Genomic DNA, 22,616 nt, shown 5'->3' with positions numbered 1-22,616 from the left:
ACACTGTTGTCAAAGCAGTAAAAGTCAGGAAACTAGGAAAACAATTTCATTCACAACTTAATGAATAAAAGAATAGAACTGGTGATGTTTGTGAGATGTTAACAGAAGCAGAGATAACAATCTTCCTGGGCTGAACTTGAAAAAGTAAAGACTACCAAAACCTCTCTTGCTCAACTATTTTACAGAATAAAACTTTCCAATACTGGGGCAAAAGAGAAAAGGAAGAGGAATGGAGAACAAAAAGAGTATAATTGTTACTCACGGTGAGGACAGGTACACAAGTGTAACGCAGCGGTTTCCTGTCCATTAAGGATTTATCAGAAGTTTGAAAAAAGTTAAATTTTAAGATCTGTCTAAGGTCCCTCTTTCTGAAACATTGCCTATTCTAGCTACTAGGTCAACTTAGGTACTGTGCCAGGCGTATATCCCTGGAGGGAAGCATCTCTTCCATCAAAGCAATCTAAGCCATTTGGTTACAGGCACTGCTTAGGAGAAATAAGCTTTCTGTCAGCTGGAGAGTTGCCAAGATGCTGAGATCTATCCCAAAACAGTTCTGGGAAGTAATCTTTAAGAACGTTTCCATTATCATATTACATTATATTATTTAATATCGCAGTGGTCCAGGTGACATTGAATGCGACTTCAGACCCTCCCGCTTGGTACTCTCACTGCTCACAGGAAAAGCTAACCACAAACTGCCAACTTGTCACAAGCACACAGTTGATGTGTGCGCTGCAAAGAAACAAACGACACAGCCTGCACCTGAACCAGCGACCACAGACCAGCAACCTACACCCCATCTGGCTACTATGAGGATTTCTGGTTTGACTTTTCTTGTTCCTGTGATATTTGCTTAATGGCAAACACTCGAGAACTTACTGTAGGATGGGCAATAGTCGCTAGTGGGATAATAATGATTTTGCTTCACACACAAGAAAAAAAATAGCCTAGGACTGTATCACACTGCAGAACAGGAGAGATTCGTGTTACTGAGAGAAGGTACCAAAACCCAGCCAAGCTCTAGAAAGCCCTGAGATTTTCTAATCCAAACTGGTGACATTTTCAGATAATTAAAAAACCCAGTTTGAGGTCATTTTTAGGAGTTGAATGAGTCCCTCTGGTCCTGTTTTGTTGAATATATAGGCCCATTCCTGCTCTGCAGGCAAACAGCTCTTGGTGTAGCTTGGCAGGGAGTGTATTGGAAAAATGGGATGAAGCCACACATGCTTCCCTGGCTGCTCCTGTTATTTAGATGTTGGGCCTTTATCAGCTACCAGCAAAAGCAACAAACAGTGAGAACAGGCACAGATGACCTTGGACTGTTGATAGCCCTTTTCCCAGGCAGATCCCACGTTCCTGGCTAGGAGAACTAGTCAACAGCACTGCCTTGCTCAGAGGAATCTCCAGGACGCCCAAGGACAGAGCTGCCATATCAGAGCAATGGGAAGTCTCACCCGCGGTAACAAAGACATCAGGCTTTGCTCACATGTCCATATAATTTTCCTGCAGTGTTTTTCATGCAGAATCCCACAATGGTTAGATTACCATTTTAGCTGAAAGAAGAGGCACAGAGCACTGACTGGCATTTTGCTTGTAATGAACTACACAACTTGTTTACAGGTCCACTATTTGTAAGCAGGGGGAACATCGCAAACTATGTTAATAAAAATTTCACACCACACCACAGTTACCTCCATTTTCACATATACACCAGTCCATCACTGGTAGATTATTTATGACCTAAATTTTAGATCAATCTTTCTTCTGATTTTAGTGTACCCTAAGTCACTAATCAGTAATGTTACTATTGTTTTACATCCTGGAGGACCAACAAAGCTGAAATACACTCAGTTACATATTCACTATATCACAACTTCTGGACTTTTACATTTGTATTTAGTTACTGTTAGTTTTATTCACACTCACCTGAAACATAGCAAGGAGGCTGCAAGAAAATATAAATAACTTAAAAGTATATGGCATTAAAAAAAAAAAAACCTAGATGGGCATATTCTTAAAAGAATATGCCTAGTGGGCATATTCTTAACAAGAGCTTGCCAAATGTTTGGACAGCCAACACATAAATTTTGAAAAAGGAAGGTAAGTTTTGACATAAATCTGTTGGGGTGACATCTATAGCATTAACACAAGGCCTAAGCATGATGCATCTATAGGGTCAGAGAGAGCAGGGCTTTAGAAGAGAGTTCACCATCTCAACTCCAGCCCCTCATAGAGAACTGCAGCTTGTCTCTACCCAAGCAGAAGAAACACAGTGTCAGACCTTCTCAGTGTATTGGGAAGTGTCATATCTCATGGATCATAGTGCTGCTCTCCTGATCCACCTCTGTTTCAAACATTTTTACTATTTACATAACACATTGATACTTTTTGTGAGGTCTCACGATATTCCTGTATACTTTGAAAAGCCTTATTTTAGCTGATAATATTTCAAACTATGAAAGAATTTTTACCTTGTATTTATTATCTTCTGTTTTCCTTTTCATCTTGGTCAGTTTCAACGTAGAGTTGCTGTTTTCTGGAGGGAGGGAAAGTTAGGTTCTTATTATACATTCCTCAACCCTTGTGAATTGGAAAGTGAAAGAAACTAGACACCGACATTAAAAGCCACAAATCTAATTTTGCTGTGGGAGGAAACATAAAAAACAGAGCTGAAAAAGAAGTGGCTTCTAGTAGATTAACAATTGTTTAATATTCTCAGATATTTCCAGTGATTAACAATTTTCATTAATTCATATATATTAATATTCAAAATATCAGATTCATATGGGTCTAAATAAGATGGTGTGCTGTAATGTAGCTTGTTACAGCAAAACTGGGCCCCACATGCACAGATATCCTGCAAGAGATTTGAAGCCTTAACCCCTTTTTATTTATTAAAGCTGTGCAGGCATCTCTCATACACTGTTTCTTGTCAGCCCTCCTCCTCCCTTTCTTTGATCTTTACCAATAGTTCCTTAGCTGAAAGAGGAGGAAAAGATATCAGAGTGTCAGTGTTACAGACTCAACACCAGCCTTCTACAGAAGGTAGTCAGCATAACAAAGATAACTATGGAGATACACAGTGTAAAAATTGGCACCAAGAATTCATTTTTTACAATTTTGGGAATGGTATTCATGAAAGGGACCTCAAATTTTTAGAGGTTTTTTTTTAAGCAAAATTTTCCCTCTATAACTATAGCAACAATTCTTGGATGTCTTTAGTCTATCTTGATTTCAGGCCTGATTCTGTTACCCAGTTTTCTTTATTGCATGCACTATTCAGTTTTCTATCAAGTACACCTGAATTACTTGTATGCTGATGCCTGGATTCAAGCCCTTTATTTTTAGTGGGATGTTCTGATAAAATAAATACATTTTAACACTAAAGAGGAGTCTCCACTAGTAAGAAGTACATGGAGGCCTCAGTCTGAAGCTTTTAAAAATTTGGGGAGACAGAAGTTGTGTAAGTTCCTGGAGTCTGGCTCAAGTCTGCCCCCAGTTTAACAAATAGCTGAAAATCCATTTTGTGTGGCTACCAAAAGATTCTTTGTCATGCATTGTTTTTACATTTCCCTACAATAAAAAATAATGTTACAAACAAGCTGCTTCAAAAGGAGAGTACAAGACTTTCTGGTAGCCACTGCAAAACCACAGTAATAGTGGGAAAAGCAGTCTAGTAAAACAGACACATCCTGTGAAGAGCACACATTCCGTAACTATGGTTGCCCTCTCCTTGAGGGGAGTCCTAGGTAAAATTTAGATGGGACAAAACTGAATTCCCATCAAGAAGCACATGATAGAAAGCACTTAAGAACAACTTTGTCAAAGTTTATTATGAATTTCCAACAGTCGGAATTCAGAGACACAGGTCTGTCTGCCTTCTTTTTTTAGTAACTAACTGGGGGAGGGGGGAGAGAAAAAAAGGAAAAATAAAAGGACAAATAATAAAGGAAAATAAAAGAATAAAGAAAAGAAAGAATAAATTAAAAATAAAAGAATAAAGAAAAGGTGGACCCTTTGGGAGTTCATTTCACTCTTACCTGGATCAAAGGTAGGAAAAAATGTTTTTATATTACATCCATCAATGGGATATTTGATTCATCTGAAATAATGCTGTCACCATCCTCTTACTCCTAATACAAGGATGAAAGTGAGTTTCTAAGGTGACTTAAACCATAGAGTAAGTTTAAGTAAGTTTAAGCTACTTAAACAGGTAGCTTAGTTTAGGAAACAATCAATAGATGATCTGACCCCCCTAGAAAAGCTCCTTATTGCTACTCTGAATGGAGTCCAGGGATACTGTCTACCTATGGTTTTAACCACCTTTAAACAAAAACTCCAAATGTGGTCCCAAAGGTGGTACAACATGATTTCCTCTTGCCCATGATGAGAAAATGGAATGCAATACCTTGCTAATCAATATTATCTCAAATAGGCCCAGAGCACACAATATAATTATGATTCTAAGACAGATTTAACATTCGGATTGAGCATAATGAATAGCACTCTACCTGAGAAAAACAAACTGCCACACTCATCCAAAGAAAGTGCTAACTTTGGATCTGCTATTGATTTGAGCTGCTTCACCTTTCCTTCCTTACTGACGACATCACCTCAAAGAAACAAATGAGTATTTTGCTGTGACTATCTGCTTACTCCACTGGGGTGATTTTTTTTTTTTTTTAGAGTAGGCAGAAGTGAGAGGTCCAGACACACTTTAGATGTGATGACTGCAATTGTTTTTTTTCAGTAGCCAAGCTTTCTTGTTTATAGAGTGAATTTCGGTCTCTGGAACAAACACCATCATAAGTAGGCTGCTTTTGTAGCACATACAGGAGTTATAGAGGTAACAACAGTCTTTTTAACTACATGGAAAAATAGATGCAGCATGAAAATATCTGCTAATATTTTTGGAGGTTTTTTTTGGTTGGGTTTGGTTTGTTGTTTTTTGTTTGTTTGGTTTGGTTTTTGGTGTTTTTTTGTTGTTGTTGTTGTTGTTATTGTTTTTTAGCTCAATATTATTTGTGAAATGCTTTCAATTTCAAGGGATTTTAAAAATAGTTTTAATAACACCTTCAATGGTTTCACCCCCTCTTCCATATAAATACAAAAGAATTGGAGTATTGCATTCTTTATTTTTTTTCTTTCCTTGTATTCTGTTCCATTACTTTCAAAACTATCTGTAATTAATTTTTTTTCTGCTTTGTAAAAATTTAAAGTAAGAAAAATAGAATCTGATGGGGTGGTTGCACTGGAAAAACACCCACATAAACGACAGTTCAGAATTAGTGAGGGGATAAGAAGGCACTAGTTCATTTTATTGAATTGATTGGTCAAAGACCAGAAGCAAAGGGTAATAAGGGGGAAATAAGTCTATTTCAGCTATGTCTTAAATCCCACTGAACAGGAACAGCTTCAAAAGTGTCACAAAATTGTTCTACCCTTTCCCATCGAACTTTATCTTGGTAGAGGGGAGAAACAACAGAAAGTTGTAGACTGGCATGCCTAAAACACCACTCAAGGTCAACTTTAAAAGTTGCTGACTGCAAATTTCAGTGAAATGCAGTACTGGTATAACATAAAATGATCCTGGGAACCCACTGGAGTCAGTCATGGCAGTCAATGTCACAATGGAGCCAATCCTGATTTATCTGCTCCCAAGTCTCCCCAACTGGAGCCTGTGGAAATAATCTGATATCAACTTCCCCAGACCAAACAGATCTCAGGTCAGAATCCAGAATCATTTTTCTGATACTTTTTAACAGAAATAACTACATTGGTAACATCCTTTACATAAAACCAGCATTGCCACGGGCAGTGTGTTATTTGTTGGACTTCTTTGTTTGCCTCTTGTTTTTTAAGCAAAGGTGGATCAGCTTTGCTGTCAGGACACCTCCTTCAAATGCAGTAGCCACATTTCCATCAGGAAGCACTGCCACACAGCTCTTGCTTTAGCCACTCTCCTCACACATCTTAGCCCTTGTGTCAAGTCTTCTACTGGCTCAGGCTTTTGCTAGAGTTGACAGGCCTTTGCTTACATTGGGGCTCTGTGCTGCCTCAGCAGAAAGCACCCAAGAAGAATTTGTCAAAGTTTATTATGAAATCCCAAGCAATGTAAAAGGCTGATGGCACACTGCTTGACGCAAGGCCCAGACTTTTGTTCCTACTGATGATTCCAATTAGGCTGTTTCTAAGACTATCCTGTGGAATCCTCATGCCATTCCAAGAAAGACTCCTAGTGAGGGATTTACCAGGCATATATAAAGACATAGGGACAGATTCTCATCTTTCATATGTATTACTGATATGGGTCAGTTTCCAGTGGGGCTAGATAGGCTATAGAGGCTTCGGCCCCCTAACCACTGCACCCACGAACCACACACTCTTCTCCTCACAGGGCTACAAGTAGCACTCAGATACATATTTAACCCATCTTCAGACCCCAGGCTGACAGGACAGAAAGGATTCCTCCTCAAGAGCTGAGAGCGGAACACAAGTCTAAAAACAACATCATCACACAAGACTCCATCAGGTCAACTGTGCCACATGCAGAAAATCCAAGTTCCCTGCTTCGCTATTCCTTCCAGTGCCTGCTTGTGATATTAATTTGTGTGTGTGTGTGTGTTTTGTTCATTTGTTTTGTTTTGGGGTGGTTTTTTTTGCTTGTTTTAAAGGTCAACAGCCAGCTAGGAGCATGCCAGCCTGTACAGTTGAGAAAAGAAGGCACAAGCATCTTCAGCATCAGAGAAAAAAACCCAAAGAAACCTGCGAATGGAAACCTTACAGCACTTAGAATGTTTTGGCACCTGTCATGCCCGGGAACGATCAAGCACTACAGTCTGTAAACTGGGCAAAACTTTGTAAAGCTGTGTGATCAGTCACCTACTAAGAACAGCATCTTATAAATGTTGAATTCTGCACTCACTTGTAAAACCCAAAGGGTTTGCCAATCTCACACATAGCAGAATGTTTCCTCTCATCTGGTGTCTATGGCTAAAGTCCTTATGAAATACTATTTAAAAGTACTAGAACAAGTCTAGTAGAATAAAAACATCTCCAAAGAACACCATAGTTTGCAGAAAGTAGAACAGCATACCAAATTATTATCTTAGGGAGTATTCTCCCTGCTTGGCTCCTGCAAGAATCAGCATCTCACTACAAAATGCAAGCAGTGGGAATCCAGCCTTCAGGAACCCTGTGCAACCAACGGCCACAAAATAAAGCCTTATGATTGATTACCCAGGTTATGACACTTCAGAAATGGTATAGCAAGCATAACTGACCTGCAATCTTTTCCACTCCCCTCTGGTGCTGCAACAGCTTCTTATTCTTTCCAAGCCATTGGCTAGTTCTTCTCCAAGATCTTTTTATTAAAACCTTTTATCTCCCCACACAGTAACAATTTCTCCTAGCAATCATGACCATCCACTCTCATCACTCTTCTAGACAGAAGCATTGGCCAAATCCACTTTGGGAGAAGGGGAAGGATAGCACAAACAGTCTGAATTGTACTTGCATTTGTTATGGGAGAAAAGTGCTTATTGCTTAAAATCACTCTCATAATCAGACAAGCAATGGTTTCCCTTACTCTATTTATATAATTGGAATAATTCACTAGCTAACACTTTTCCCAGCTAAATGCATGCCAACCTCCTGGAGCATGGAGGTTACACAACAAGGGTCAGTATGCAAAGCCTAGTGCCAGAGATATGCAGCTGTTTCCCTCACTCACACTCCCTCCATCTGATTATTGAACATGAGTTTCCCAGTTGTATTCCAGATACAAATGCAAGCATGTTATACTCCAAAGCTGGGAGCTATTCCAAACCAGAGTGCTGGGAACATCCAAGTTTAGCCTGCTTGTTAGCATAGCACCCAGAATGCTAGAACCATAGACATTCATTTCAAAGTTGCTATATATTTAATTTTCTCTTCCCCACCCCAATATATACTCTAACCCACCAGCAAAGCTCTGTTTCCAGTCAAATTCTTACAAAAATATCCTAAAACATCTGCTTAAAGGCTTGTGGAAGCCCTTCCTACATCATTTTCAAAAACCATATCAAGAAAAGTAGACCCTAGTTCAGCAAAACACCAAGACATCTGTGTGCACATAAACATTGATACCATTAATTTGCTAGAGGTGAGTAATACTATTAAATACCTTGTGGAAACAAGCCTGGGAAGAGAAGTCACACAGGTATCAGACAGGACTGGAAAATAATTCAGGAAGCAATGGCTGCTGAGACTTGGATATTACAAAGAAATTGCCTAGATTCAGAGGATTGTATGACTAATTCTAAGTCACTAAATCTAAGAGCCCATAACAATGGGACACCTTGGAAAAGCAGGCTGGAGTACTTTAGAGTGCTGCAATATAGCTGTGTAAGCCTCAACTCACATAGCCTAAATTCCATATGGGTCCCTGTGTCTAGTGTTTCATATTAGGTAACTCCCGGAGATATTGGATTCAGGGGCCTAGCCTTAGTTTCCTTAAGGCTGAATGTTTGGGCTACAGATGTTGAAAACAAACAGAAAAATCCCTGCCAGTCAGGTTCTGTCCCCATTTTTAATATGCAATTCTAACCTAAAGGCTTGGTTCTGCCAAAGTCGCCTTCAACAGGAGAAACGGTTGTCCAACATTGTCACGATCAAATCCAGTTTATTCTGCCAGTAAGATTTATTCTGCATTTATAGTGGTGTAAACTAAAGTAGAACATAGTCTATGCTTATAAAGAGCATTTAAAACATGTATGTTGCTGTTCATATCTTCTATGCAAATTTTCATATACTGTTCAACCCAGAGGAGAAAGCTATCTAATGTCCGTGCCAAGAGTCGTGACCTGAAAAGAATCAGCATTTCTTTAAGCCCATAAGTGCAGAATTTGGCCTAGATAAAGCATTTCATTATGAAAGAATAGGCTTAATAAAAACAAAAAGATAGTTTAAGGGAAATCTGCTAAGAGCAATGCACATGCAATTCTGTCCTGCTACACAGCCATTGCTAAACTTATCTGTTAACTCCCCAAACACACAATACGATACTGCGGGTGTGTCCAAACTAAGGTTCGATGTGTATTATGTACGGTGAGTATCTCTGGGCGTGAGGCGTTTGAGGTCACGGAAAGCCCAGCAGGGCATATTCCTGCCTCTCCGCCCTTCCTCCTCCTCCTCGTCGCGCTCCCCCCGCCCCGCGCACCTGGGCCCGGGCCCGGGGCGCCCCCGCCTGGCACCGCCGGGGCAGCGGCCGCAGAAATTCCAGCGCTCGAACAGCCTCAGCGTTTCCAGCAGGGAGAGCGAGCGAGGAGCCCGAAACTTCGCAGTCACAGGGGCGAGAGACTCTATGCCTCCATGGCCTCGAAGTTCTGACGTCTCGGTGAATTTGGAGCGAGGTATTTGGGTTTACAAATTTTCTGTGGAAAACATCCGCAAACTGCCCGAATCATGAAAACCTAGCATCAGAAAGCTGCTGGGATGCAAGGATTGCACCTGTATTTCTGCAGTATTTGATCCTCATTCGGAAGTCACACTTGCAGCAGGTGGTGGAGGGGAAGACCAGCGCACTTCTGCTCTCTGTACTTTCTCCGCTGAAGTACAAGGGCAGCAGGGCAACGGGAGAAAGGATACAGTTTCCAGCTGCTGGGATGAATTCTAATGTAATCCAGCCAAAGGAGCAGAATGCGGGCTGTTAGGAAAACCTTTGTTGTGACACCTCCTAATTTTGGGGTTTTTTTTGTTTTGCCTTTCTTTTTTGGGGGGGTGGGGGGCTGGAAGAGGGCTTAGATTTTGACACATAATGTTACCTCCATTTTTTAATATGTTGTATATATAGAATCATATCTATATCTAGCTGTGATGGAGTATCGTGTACCATTCTGGTTTTCTCCAGAACCCTAAATACATGTCCTAGCACTAGGATGAAGAAGTTACACCTCAAGACATATTTGGACCATTCTTTTTACATATACACACATGCAATTCCTCTCCAGCATTTGGGCATGCACATACATGCACAGACTACCATTTAACCTTTGAAATCATGCTGGAAGCATTGGGACAATCTGAAAACTACATCTGAGAATAACTTTTAAAAAAATCAGCGGTATATACACAGCATTATTACTTATTTTCACTTTGCTTTACTGGTACAGAGATGCTCCTTGAAAGCCATTTTTTGAAGTGTTTTATCTGCTTTTTCTCTGTTCACTTGAAATCATAGTTCTGTTTGTAACACTCTTAATTATTCATACAGCAGCCAACTCTGATTTTATAGGAATGATGATGATGCTTCAGGTGAAAAACAGAACAAAAGGATCAGAGCAACACCTACACTTAAAGTAGTGTTCTCTTGCCAAAATCTTTAGTCAGGAACAATCAGGCAAGAGAAGGATGAAAAACATACAAGACATCCCTATAAAGTTTAGTGTTTTTTCACCATACTATCACCTTTAAAGAGAGATTAACAACCTGTACTTAGGGTCACCCAGAATTTATAGTGCATGTCCCAAATAACACATCACTTTAGTTAGTGCCGATAGAGCCAAAGAAGCCTACAAGACATTTATTTAAGTTTTAAATCACAAGGAAGCCAGTCACCATATTTAAACTGACTTTTCACAAATATGAGTGTGTCATTCAGTTTATAATACTCCATTCCACTGGATGATGATATTATTTGTTTTGGCTTTTTTTTAAGCCAAAACAAATAATATCATCCAGTGGAAGGCCTTTACAAAACCAAACTTATGATTTCAAGATCAGATATTTCTTATTTTAAGTTCATATATTATATCACTGTTTTCAGTCATCAAAGTAGTTTCAAGCTTATCATGGAACAATTATTTCCTTAAATTAGAAAAAATAACACATCAACAGTTAATGCTTTTCTTCTTTTTTTCCTCCAGATTACAAAAAATCCCACCCAAGCTTTCTTCAAGAATAAAGATAAACAAAATATTTACCCCAACCAATTGTCTGCAGGGGAAAAAAAAAAAAACTTTAGCTGCCTGGCTCAAGCCCTCTCACTTAGCCTTCACTTCTGGTGAAGTGGACACAATTTGAAGGACACCCCTATGGAAAGGATACTGTGGTGAAACAATTTGCCACTGGCCTAAGCATTAATTCACCTGGTAACACTCTCTAGCACTTTGGAAGCTGGGCAGGATATGCCTGCTGTCACACTAACACAGAACAAATCCTGCTTTTCCAGTCAACACTCCCTACCCCAGCCAGCCAGTGGTTGGTGACAGGATAGGGTGACATCCACCTGCCATCCAGCCTGACAAAAACCCAGCAACAGTAACCAACCCAGACCACTATCCCTGTGTCCAGGAAAAGGGATGTGCACACAAAAAGTCTCCTACAGGAAAGCAGGTGGTATTACAGGTTGAAACAAAATGCAGTGAAAAAGTCAAATAATTTAAGACTTGTAATTTGTCCATTAACATCAGGAGTATTAAAGGTCATTGTCAAGTTACTACACCCCAAAATAAGACAGTGCCTGATTCACCCCTCAGATTAGTTTAGGTAGTCACAAGTCTGACCCAGAATACTTATAAATTACCAAGAATTGTAACATATGTATTATTTTGATACTTTAAGTCAGTAGGTTTGCTTTGGCTAAGCAAAATGAACTGAAGTGGTGTGTTTTGTGCCTCTCAGGAGATTTGGTATTCTTAGATAAGAAAACTTTGAATGCTATTCCAGGATTTAGCACCTGATCCGCATTCCATAAAAATAATTCTAGAGAATTAAATAGGCTTTGCATCAGATCTATCAGGGTGTGTCTCCCTCCTCCATGGCCAGTCTTGCCTACTTGCTCCCTACACCATGACACACAGCAAATCTGGGGCTGTCTGCAGCTGGTTTGGCTGGCCAGAGGAGCGAGCTGTGCCAAGTTACCCCAACAAACTCCACAGGCCAATTGTCCCACTTCCTGTAACCTTCAGAGATGAACAAAGCTGCACAAAACTTGGCACAAGAGAGGAGCACCTGAGCCTTCAAGCAGGATTTACTGTCTTGGACACTGTTCTGTGCAGGTGTAGAAGTGCCACTTATGCAGCCAGAGGTTTACACTGAGCTACCCTTCCACCGGTGCTGCCACCCTAAAGTTGTCATGCAAACACAACATAAACACCAGACACACCTCTGAACTCAGAAAACAGAAGTCAAATCAGCTGGTTTCAGAAGCCAGCACAGCTTGTTAATAATGTTTCAAGAAATACTACAGAGGTGACTTTAGGCTGGAACATTTATGAGTTCATTCTTCCTAATGGGTAGGATGACTCTAACATGTTAAGACTAGTACATCTTAGATAAAAGAGTATCTGTATTCCAATTGCTTATATCCTAAGATTAGATCTACTGTAGCACCACTAATACAATGTATTCATGGCACACATTCAGGGAGCAATCAGAAAGCTGTGCATTTCTTTGACACCACACCTTCCATATGCTGCAGCTTACTACAGGCCAGCAGCACAAGAGACCACCAGGTTCCGCAGCATTAGCTAAGCCTGAATAAATTATTTTTAACTGCAACTACCAAGCTCTTATCCTCTTTAGGGACAGTCGCATATTTTGTGTATGTGCTGCATACAAAATTTTTAATAACATCTTTTCCAGTCCCTGCAGCATTGCTTGCCACTACCAGCAACAGGCAGAAAGAAATCAGGGCCACTTAGTAACCCCTTTCCAGTGAGATTTTTCTTTCCTTCAAACTGTTTTGCAATAATTCAGAAAGCCTGTAACCATTTCCTTTCAGTCACATTACATTTCCAGTGTATTCCAAGTTATTTCATCAGCACTAGAATTGGGAACCTGGAAATAATGGATTTTTCTCTAAGCTCCCCCCTAAAGCAAGCTCCCCTCAGTCCACCTACTAAAAGGGCATTGTAAGGTAGCAGAGGGTTTCAGTGACTATTTTCAATTAACCTGCACAGAAGCTTTGGAACTGAACTTTACTCTTCCTAAAAAGGGAACTTTTGAGTTCCCTGAACTCAAAAGGGGTCATCTTTCCCTTTTTTTTTGCTTTGTTTGTTTGCTGTTTTTGTTAGTTTGTTTGGTTTGGGTGGGTTTTTGGGGTTTTTGGTTTTTTTTCCCAGAAGATGAGGGGAAAAGGCAGAGGGAAATGAAAAACTGACTCATAAGACATTAAATGGCAGATAAAACAGTGACAATTTGATATACTTTTTAAAGTCCTAACACTGCATGTACACCTTCAGCCTCTGAATTACTTATTGCTAGTCAAGAACAAGATCTTGGGATATAACCAGGAATTATTTGAGAGCAGCTCACTATTGAACCACAAGTCAAAGACGACACACTCTGGGCATTGTGCCACAACACAGGAATCTATAATGTGCTCAATTTCTCAATACTTTGTACAGTTTGTTAGAGCTAGAAAAGGCACAAAGAAGAATAACCAGAATGCTGAAAAAAACATTTTAAAAAAATCTGTTCAGTCAGTTTGTACAACCAGAAGTAAGAACAACTGTCCAGCTGCTTGCCCAATATAAGCTTTTTTAATTCTCCTGTTATGGTCTATTCCCATATCAAGTATATCCAATCCCATAACAAGTATAGCCAACCATTACTACAAGAATCATCGCTTTAGTGAGTCTGCCCCAAAGAATTCAATCCAACCAAATAATGCTATGTAGGTCAAAAAGAACTCCAAAACAAAAAGAATCCAAAACAAAATACAGGTGACTACTCAACTATTTTCACTTATTTCTTTCATCCCCCCTTTTTTTTTTTTTTTCCTGCAAGAAAAACGTGTCAAAATAGCCCTTAAAATTTCTTCTGAAATTATCCTCCCTCATTTCACAGGGCTGATGACTGCATGGATGTATGCAACTGTCTGTAAGAAAGGTTACTAAATACCTGCATTCCTTCCAAAATAAATTTTTTGTGGATACTCTCCTCAAGTTAGAAGTATTTCTCTGTTGGACACAGTATACATGCAGAACTAGCAACTGTATAAAGGCATTAATCCACCCTTCTAATTTTCTCCAGAGCACATGGGAGCAATTTTATTTCACTGATTTATCACTGGTTCACCCTTTTATGTTACTCCTTAGAAGCTCCCCTAGACTTTGAGCTAATGCACAACTCAGTGAAAAATCTGTATTTTCATTTTCTTCCACACTTCTGAAACAATTTGTTTCAGAAGTGTGTTTTCAGCTGTTCTGAAACATCATTCTGAACAAAGAGAAAATATGTTTGAGTACTCAAAGTGAGGATGCTCTACCAGCTGATGTAATCATACTTAGCCTTAGGAAAACAGCCATTTTCTATAAAGAAAATAAGTAAACACTATTAGTCAACTTACACTGAGTTTTACCCAAACAAAGGAAAAACAAACAAAACAAAACTACACACCCCACACAATTAAATCTTGCTGGACAATTAACACAGATCAAACCCTGTGGCCTGGTACTCTCTTAAAGGCCCTAGAAGCTCTTAACCATTTCATATAGAGTTCTGTCATACTTCCTGATTTCCCACAAGAGTACAGTACAGAATTTATATGATCCTGCAGCCAGTTATTTACCTATTCTTATTCCTTGGGACCAGCAGAGCTTTCCTGCTCAGCAGAGCTTTCCTGCTTCCAGTTAGTGCTTTACTCAGGGAAACAACAACTCAACCAAACCCATAAACCATCTTCTATATCCCACCTGCTCTTTCAATTTCCATCCAATTAAGCTGAGAGCTAAAGTCTTGGCTTTGTTTTGGAACTGCAAACTGGTATATTACATCTTGTATGTGAAGCAATTATTGCTTCAGTTCTACAAAGCACATAAAGCACCTTAAGTTGTCTTCAGACTTTTGAAGATCATCTCACAAAACAGTGCCAAGGCTACCCTATCTGCACTGTGATTTAATTTAGTCGTTTATCTAATATTTCTTCCCAGAAATAGTCCATTGTTTTCATTTAAGTGTTGTGTGTCTTGTCTAAAATGTTTTTATTTCATTATTTTCCACAGGTACACAGAAATGACAGATCATAAACTGTGCAGAAAGTTAGTTTTATTAGTTTGTACTAATGGGAGTTCCTGCAGTGCTACTCCCATGGGCAGACTTCTGCACTAGGCACATGCTTTGAAATCTACAGGCTAGTATCTATACTGGTAATCACATGCAACCACAGCTCAGTATTCCTGGCTTCTATTCAGTGCCCAGAAGTTCGAAAACCAGGTCCTAGAAGGGCTCCATGAAGCAGAGCATCTGTGGAGCCAACAATGGAACAGGCATTCCAGTGGACTGGAAGGTAATGTCACCATCCATTATAAATATCAGCATACACATGCCATTAGAATGACCAAAGGCACAGTAGTCTAAGAATAAAATTTAAGATTGAGCCACAATGATTGCATCTGGAAGCATCCAGAACATATAAATATTAATATAAATTACTGTATTACATATTACCATACAATATATATTACCATATGTTATTTTTAGTAACACAGGCATATAAATACTAACCAAGACATGAGTAGACAATATACATTATCATTATGAGGCCAGATATCTGCAGATTATCTTTAACTTCCTTTCAAATCCTTCCCCTGTCACCAAACATATCAAAGAACCCACACATAGCCTGTGCAGAAAACACAGATATATGGAGACTGCTTTCCCATGGTAACCTTCCCTCCTCCCACCCTTCTTCCTTCAGGATATGCTCCCAAAAGTCCTCAAAAGAAACTTGCTCACCCCGCTTTACACGTCAGTAACAGGAAGCCTCCCACACCAGTCTGCACGCACTGAGCTGAGCTTCCTCCTCCTCCCGCCATGTTCTCCCTGAGAGAGGATTCAGAAGAGAATGAGAGACAGGAATTCTTATCTCATAAAACGTTCATTCCCTTTCCTTAAGAAACAAAACAAAATCGCAAGACAAACAAACACTTGAAACAAGAGACTCCAACACAGATCATTCAAACAGTACTTTTACAAAGGGAATATCTACAGCACAGTGCATACAAGACAGTTCAGGAAGCTCACACTCCAAAAGGGTGTTCATTTACTGTCCATTTCTGAGAACCACCTTCATATGATTACAATGCCTCCTTGCACACAAGTCTCTCCAATTACTTGCTTTCCTTTGGATATGAGCAGAACACAGACTTCAAGAAATGAGGCGTCTGTAACCCTTTAACACTGTGTCTTTAGTTGCCAGGAACTTCAAAGATAAAGTTGTTTTCTGAAAGCAAAACACTGACTTCCAGATTGAAATTTCTGGAGAAGGGTTTTTTCCTGCAATATCATCAGTCTATACATCTGTTCAAAGCCTCATGCATTTAATATAGAAGTCTGCTAAGAAAGATGATTCCTATGGTCTGTGTCACAGATTTTTCTTCCAGTGGAAAATCAGCTGTCAGAGCCCTGACATCTGCCATTGGTGTGTAAAAGCACAACGGTTCACCCCTCTCTGTATAAAAGTGCAGCCTTAATACCCAAAGCACCCCCATAAGAGAATACCTCCTTGGAGATGCTGATTAGTTATTTTCCTGGCAAATTTTAAATACAAGACTAGAAATCAATCTTGTAACTGCAAGCACTTTGTGCATTAGAGGCCCATAAGCTGAACAAATGAGTTTGGAAGAAAAATGAAAAAGCTGTACTCTAAAGACAGCATTATTTACACCAGGAACTCAACCTTCCAATGCAGATCTTGAGCTTTCCCCCTAAAATGGGCAGGACAGCATTATTCAACTCAAGCTTCCTCACCATCACGATATTCTACTCTACAATGGTTCTGCAAGGAATATAAGTTCCGGTTCTACATTCTGCCAGTGTAATCCTTGCTAGCCTTCCTACCTGCTTGACAGATCACTTTACCATCTGCAGACATTATTTTTTACAAAAAAAAAATAGTTTGCATTTTCAAAGGAAATATGGCAGAGCACAGACATCTGTGGTCAATACCACTTTCAAATTTGCCTTCTCCCCACCAAAAGAATGAAGTTTTGTAGACAGAGATATGTTGATCTATGTGTATACACACACAATCTTCATAAGCCTACACCACCATCAGGACAGGTGAATATCATTACACATTTAATAGTCCTTAGACTGGGCCACAAGTAATGACAGAAGTCAAAAACACACAAACGATATTTCAGAGTGTTGAGTAACAGCTCATGCTGCACATAAATAATATTTAAGATATTTAGCTAAAACATCAAAAAATGTTCAAAAGGACTACCACGTATCCAGCACTTTGGCATTCAAAAGACAGCATGTTATTTTGAAAGAAAAATGTATTATGAAAATGCAACCATTTCTGGAACAGACTAACAAAACCTAACTGGTGCACAGAAGCCTGTGCCACATCACAGGAGTAACAAGCCCAAAACAAAATGACAAAGCAAACCATTCTTCCTACAGCAAAAAAAATCAAAGGATCTTGGACATCCCTCTCAACGCAGAGTCAATAAGAGCTCATTTAAGACATACACAGTTATCTGCATAAAATTTAGCACCAGAGTCTGGATTTCGGCTTGTCTTTCTAGGGAGAGAAATTTCATAGAATATCCTGTGTTGGAAGGGATCAACAAGGATTATTGAAGTCTAACTTCTGGCACTGCACAGGACTACCTCAAGACTCAACACCACGTGCCTGAGAGATTCCCAAGATCATCCAAAAAAATCAGTGCAAGAGGCCCTGCAATGACATCAGCTAGCTCTTCAGAGTATTCTCAGATTAATCCCATCAGGCCCCATAGATCTATAGGGAGCCAGCTGGTGCAGCAGATCCTGCAGAAGTTCAGGGTCAGCTGGGAGTTTATCATTCACAGAGCCATGGTCTGCCAGCTCAGTGCACCAGGACCTCCTGACCTGAAACGTGGATTTCAAATTGAATCCACATATGCACAATGGAGGTGAGCTCTGTCACAATGGAGAGCCTTATCTTCTGAACTACTAATCTCCTGCTGCTTTCTCACTCTAGAAAGCAACTCAGTAGACCTATCACTTCAGTCATTTGGCTTTGGTCAAGCAGATTAGAGCCAACCTGTTGCTATTAGCAAGTATGGGTACATCTTCTCTGTATATCTAAGACCATGCCTGTCCTGCAGTAATTCACTTTATACACAGGCATGGCAGCCTAGTAATGATACACCTTGGACTCTTGGGTTCTAATACTCATAGAAGCTACACCAGGAAACACTCACATGTAATAAACGCTTGCATTTCTCTACCAAACTGGCAACAGCAGCCACCAGACTTGTCATTCTGCACTCAATAAGTTGCTGCTATATGGATCAGGAGTCTCTCTTCAACTGTCCCCTTAAGGTCTAAAAAGATTCAGGTTTGGATTTTCTGTTTTGTTGTTGTTGTGTTTTAGGGATTTTAGTTGTTCTGTTTCTTCCAGTCAGCTTCAAGTGGCTGCAGCAGCAAGACTCCTGCACTGGGCTGCTGCAGTCACAGGAAGCAACATGCAGTCTCTGAGGTGGCATAGGTGGCATCTGTGCCTCCCACGGGAGAGGGTAGACCATGGCAAACAGAAGGTTTCAGACGGGCTTTTACCAGAGACCAACCCTTGGAATGTGCCAGCTTATCTGAAGAGACCCATAACACCGCAGCTGCATTTCTACCAATACACAGAACCACATACATTGCTGGCACCCACTCATGCCTGCGTGTTCTGCACTCCATCTTTTGATTATAATCAGAAGTCAAAGTCCCTCCACCAGTACCAGCAAAAGTATAAACTAAATATTTTTATTACTTTTACTGACAACTTCATAAGCACCTAAATAATTTTTAAATGCAACTTACTTCTGATAAATTTTACATACAAATTATTATTTTGGAGCCACAAGAACAAGATTAATTCATTACTCATCAGACTATCCAGTAAATCATGTCTAATCATTTCTATTAAGAAAAGCATTTCAAAGAAGGCAAGTTTGACCAGCATATGTCTTGGTCCCAAAGATACTTGACTGGAAGAGACTTCAGATGTAGCATCAGAGCAAAATTTGAATTTATATCACTTGTAGATTTTATGTATTATAAAATAATATATATATAATATTAAAAAGACATACATACATATCTCATGGGCTTGTTTTTTATGACCTCTGACCTGCAGGGTAGACAAAGCTGATACCAGGAGAAAGAAGTTTCACCTTCTTACTTAGAAGCAGAGTCTGCCTAAAATATGCAACATCAGTGTCCCTGGACTTTAGGGCTATAAATACAAATAAATACACTTTTACAAAGGGATTCATTGGTGTATTTCTGCTTTGAAAATCGATTGTTATAGGGATTCAATACTTGGTACAGAAGACCCTACAGAGCCAAGACATAGTGGTTTGTGCAAGTGCACTGCTGCCCTCTCCTGGGTCAGCTGCGATTCGCTCCCGTCCTTAAAACACCCAGCAGACCCTCGAGGGGAGCTGCGCCGCCAAGAGCATCAGGACCACTTCGGGAGCTCGAGATTTACACAACACAGAGTAAAAAAGTGAAACATGCAGAATAAACGCAGGAAGTTAGTGATCTTTATACAAACTGATAATTCATCACCTTAATTGCTTAACTTCTACAGAAGTTTGTTCCTTTGTTTAGATTGAAGAAATTTTTCCTAATATCCACCAAAAGGGTTATCAAGCATTAGGACAAGCTGCCCAGAAAAGCAGTGGAGTCATCATTCCTGGAGATATTTAAAATATGTATAGATATGGCACTCGAGGACATGGTTTAGTGGTAGAATTAGCAGTGTTTGGTTAATGGCTGGAATGGACCATCTTAAATGTCTTTTCCAATCTAACCAATTTTATGACCTAATGCCAGAGAACTCAAAAGTTATTTTCTGCATTAACAGCAGAGCCAGTGGGACAGCAGGGCATTCTGAAAACTAAGATAAGACAGCAAACAGCAACTTTCAAAAGAGCTTTGACACTATTACTGCAGGGCTGCTGCAGCTCATAACGCAAAGTAAGCACAAAGTTGCACAAACTCTTAAATTGCTTTGATTTCAGCAGTATTAGAACAAACACAAATTTTACTCTCAGACAAAATCCTACTTTGGATTACCCTGCATAAACCCAGGGTAATCCATGGGCCCATGTACCCTTCCCACTTACGAAGTTTTCTGAGTTACCATATGTAAGCTGAGCTTTAACAGGCAGAACACAGGTTTAGCCCCCAGAAAGCATGAGGCAAAATACACAGCTTAAGCCTCAGCAAAAGAAGAGCTTAGAGAAACTAATTTTAATTTTGAGATGCACCTGCTAAGAATGAACACAGGCTCAGACCCTGCAGTTCATCTGAAAGGCAACTCATTAAACTGCAGTAATCCTAAACCTACATTCAAACCTTAAAGTCAAATGTTATTGACAAAATTGGGTCTTTACAGATTGTTTTAACGCAACTTACAAATATATCTCAATCAACTAAATAAGCATAATCTGAACATAAGTATTTAATCATCTACAGGGGTATAAACCCAAGGAAGTAGAAAAACAGCCAAGGTGGATACAGTGGCAGAGTGCATTCCAGAGGGCAGGATGGCCTGGGCCAGTTCAGGAACCAGCCTGAGATGAGCAGCATTCAATTGTTACCAGCACGAGCACAGCCAGGTCCCCAAACCCGGAGTGGAAACAACTGGTCACAAAGCAGTTCTCAAACTGCTCACGCTTCTGGCCATAAGCTTCGTGGGAGCTGGCACTGCTGCACAGCTGTAGGACATCCTACAATTCCAACCTGAATATAGCCTGCAAAACAATCTCTGCACTAGGAGGGCCTCAGCTGAGTAGTGGTATATCTAGTTTTTAGGAACACACGTCAAGGAAAGATCTGTTCTCCATGAAAGGGGTCCAGTAAAGGAAGCAAGAATCATCAAAGCTGAAAGTTGTCATCCATAATATCCTAGTGGAATGGTATTCTTGAGGCAGTATTCAATCCACAGGAAATTAGTCAAAAGGTTACAGCTATTTCACATTTCAAATATGGAATACAGCTGCAGAGAGCAAGGTAACAAATTGCTTTCTATAGCCACAGAAGGAAGAAGGAATAGCAGTAATATTTTTAAACTGCAGCAATAAGCAATAAGGTAACACATCAGGAAACCTTTCAGTGAGATATAATAAATACTAAAATAAAATAATCAGGATAAACCAAACTAAGAGCCTTTAAAAAGAGGTTAGACAAACTACTTCTAAGGAACAAAGTATGGGTGAATGTGTGTATCTTATTTATATATTTGTATATTTTATTTCAATGCATACACAGAAAACCAGTGATCTCTGAAATATCTTCCAGTCTATTTTTTATTAACTTTCATACTAAGTACCTGCAATTCAAATGAGAAAACAAATAATTTAATACACTTCTTCCCCAATGGTAACTGTTTCAGTGACACGTATCCCTCAGCTTATAAGCAGAATATATTGGTCACAGAACCCTGAATATTGTTCACTGGGCACCAGAAATTAAACAGATGAAACAAAGCCAATGAACAAAGCAGAGTATAACAGTACTTGCAAAACCTGAGACTATTACCCACAAGCCAGGAACTACCATGAAAATAACACTCCCTAGAACCCTGTGCATAGGCGTACCAGCATCAAATTTAAACATAGATCAAGAACCAACACCATATAAACCATCACTTTGAATCCAGTCAACAGCAGAGACAGTTTTAGCAACAGGTCACCTTCTGTTGGCACTTTTTCTCCCGTTACTGTATTAAAATTTAAAAATATCTTGTGAAAGCTAAAGATAACTATCATTAAGCCACTATGAGAAACAGACCTAACCAACAAAACATGCTTCAGAATTAAACCATGCTGGTGCTCTGCCTTGTAAAGACAAAGAAATCGAGCTCACAAACTATATGCAAGCCACAGGTGATTTCTGCAGCTGTTTGTATCCTTAAGTGAATACTTTCCAAGACTATTTTAACTCTATGCATTTTAAATTTAAAACACAGATCATACAAGTGAGAAACAAAAAATACTACCTCCCAAAAATTACTCTCCTGCCAAGTAAGACAGAAAACTTGTACAAAGTCAAATGTAGCAAAAATCCATTGCCTATTTTCCCAGTACTGGCATTTCATAAGTTATTAAAGCAACGAAAAAAACCTCTCATCTTTTTAGAAGCAAAAAGGCTAAATCCCTATTTCTCCACTTTTTTTTTTTTTTTTTTTAAATATAGCTTTTGCTTGTTTGCTTTTACCTTAAGCATTCATTACATGAACGAACATTTTTACAATTCTGGTAATAACTTTTATATAAAAGTCCTAGATGCTAAACAAGCAGGAAGGGGAATGCCGTTGCACAGAACCTGCTGAAGGACGCCTTTGAGAAACGATTAAGAAGAGAAGGGGTTTATTACCCTGGCTGCAATGAGACGGCAGCTACCACCACGCCCTTGTGGCGCTCGGACCAGCCGCGGAGCTGTTACCGACGGCTGCAGCCCGAGCTCTTCTGCCCACCTTGTGCCTCAACACTGCCCACCAGCAGAAGCCTCAAAATAAGAAAACAATTAAGCACCAAGGGGCCTCAGCCGGGAGAGTCACTTTCAAGACATTATCTTTTCTGAATTCTTGATAAATTCAAAGCGGTTGTAACAGCTTCTAGCTGCCCGCAGCCAAAGGACGG

At 39.7% G+C, this 22,616-nt stretch overlaps 1 long non-coding RNA gene across 1 annotated transcript; it reads right to left on the bottom strand.

Moving 5' to 3' along the window:
- Positions 1–709: 709 nt before the first annotated feature.
- On the bottom strand, positions 710–22,534 carry LOC120754470 (uncharacterized). The gene is made up of 4 exons (XR_005701450.2): positions 22,351–22,534; positions 15,721–15,807; positions 2,472–2,536; positions 710–1,553 (listed from the first exon to the last, which is right to left on the bottom strand). It is a non-coding gene; the product is annotated as an uncharacterized LOC120754470 (long non-coding RNA).
- Between the last annotated feature and the right edge of the window lie 82 nt (positions 22,535–22,616).

The sequence above is a fragment of the Hirundo rustica genome, chromosome 6 (genome assembly GCF_015227805.2).
Source record: "Hirundo rustica isolate bHirRus1 chromosome 6, bHirRus1.pri.v3, whole genome shotgun sequence".
NCBI lineage: Eukaryota > Metazoa > Chordata > Aves > Passeriformes > Hirundinidae > Hirundo > Hirundo rustica.
Note: the sequence above shows the minus strand (reverse complement) of the source record. Positions and strands in the feature narration are given on the sequence as shown.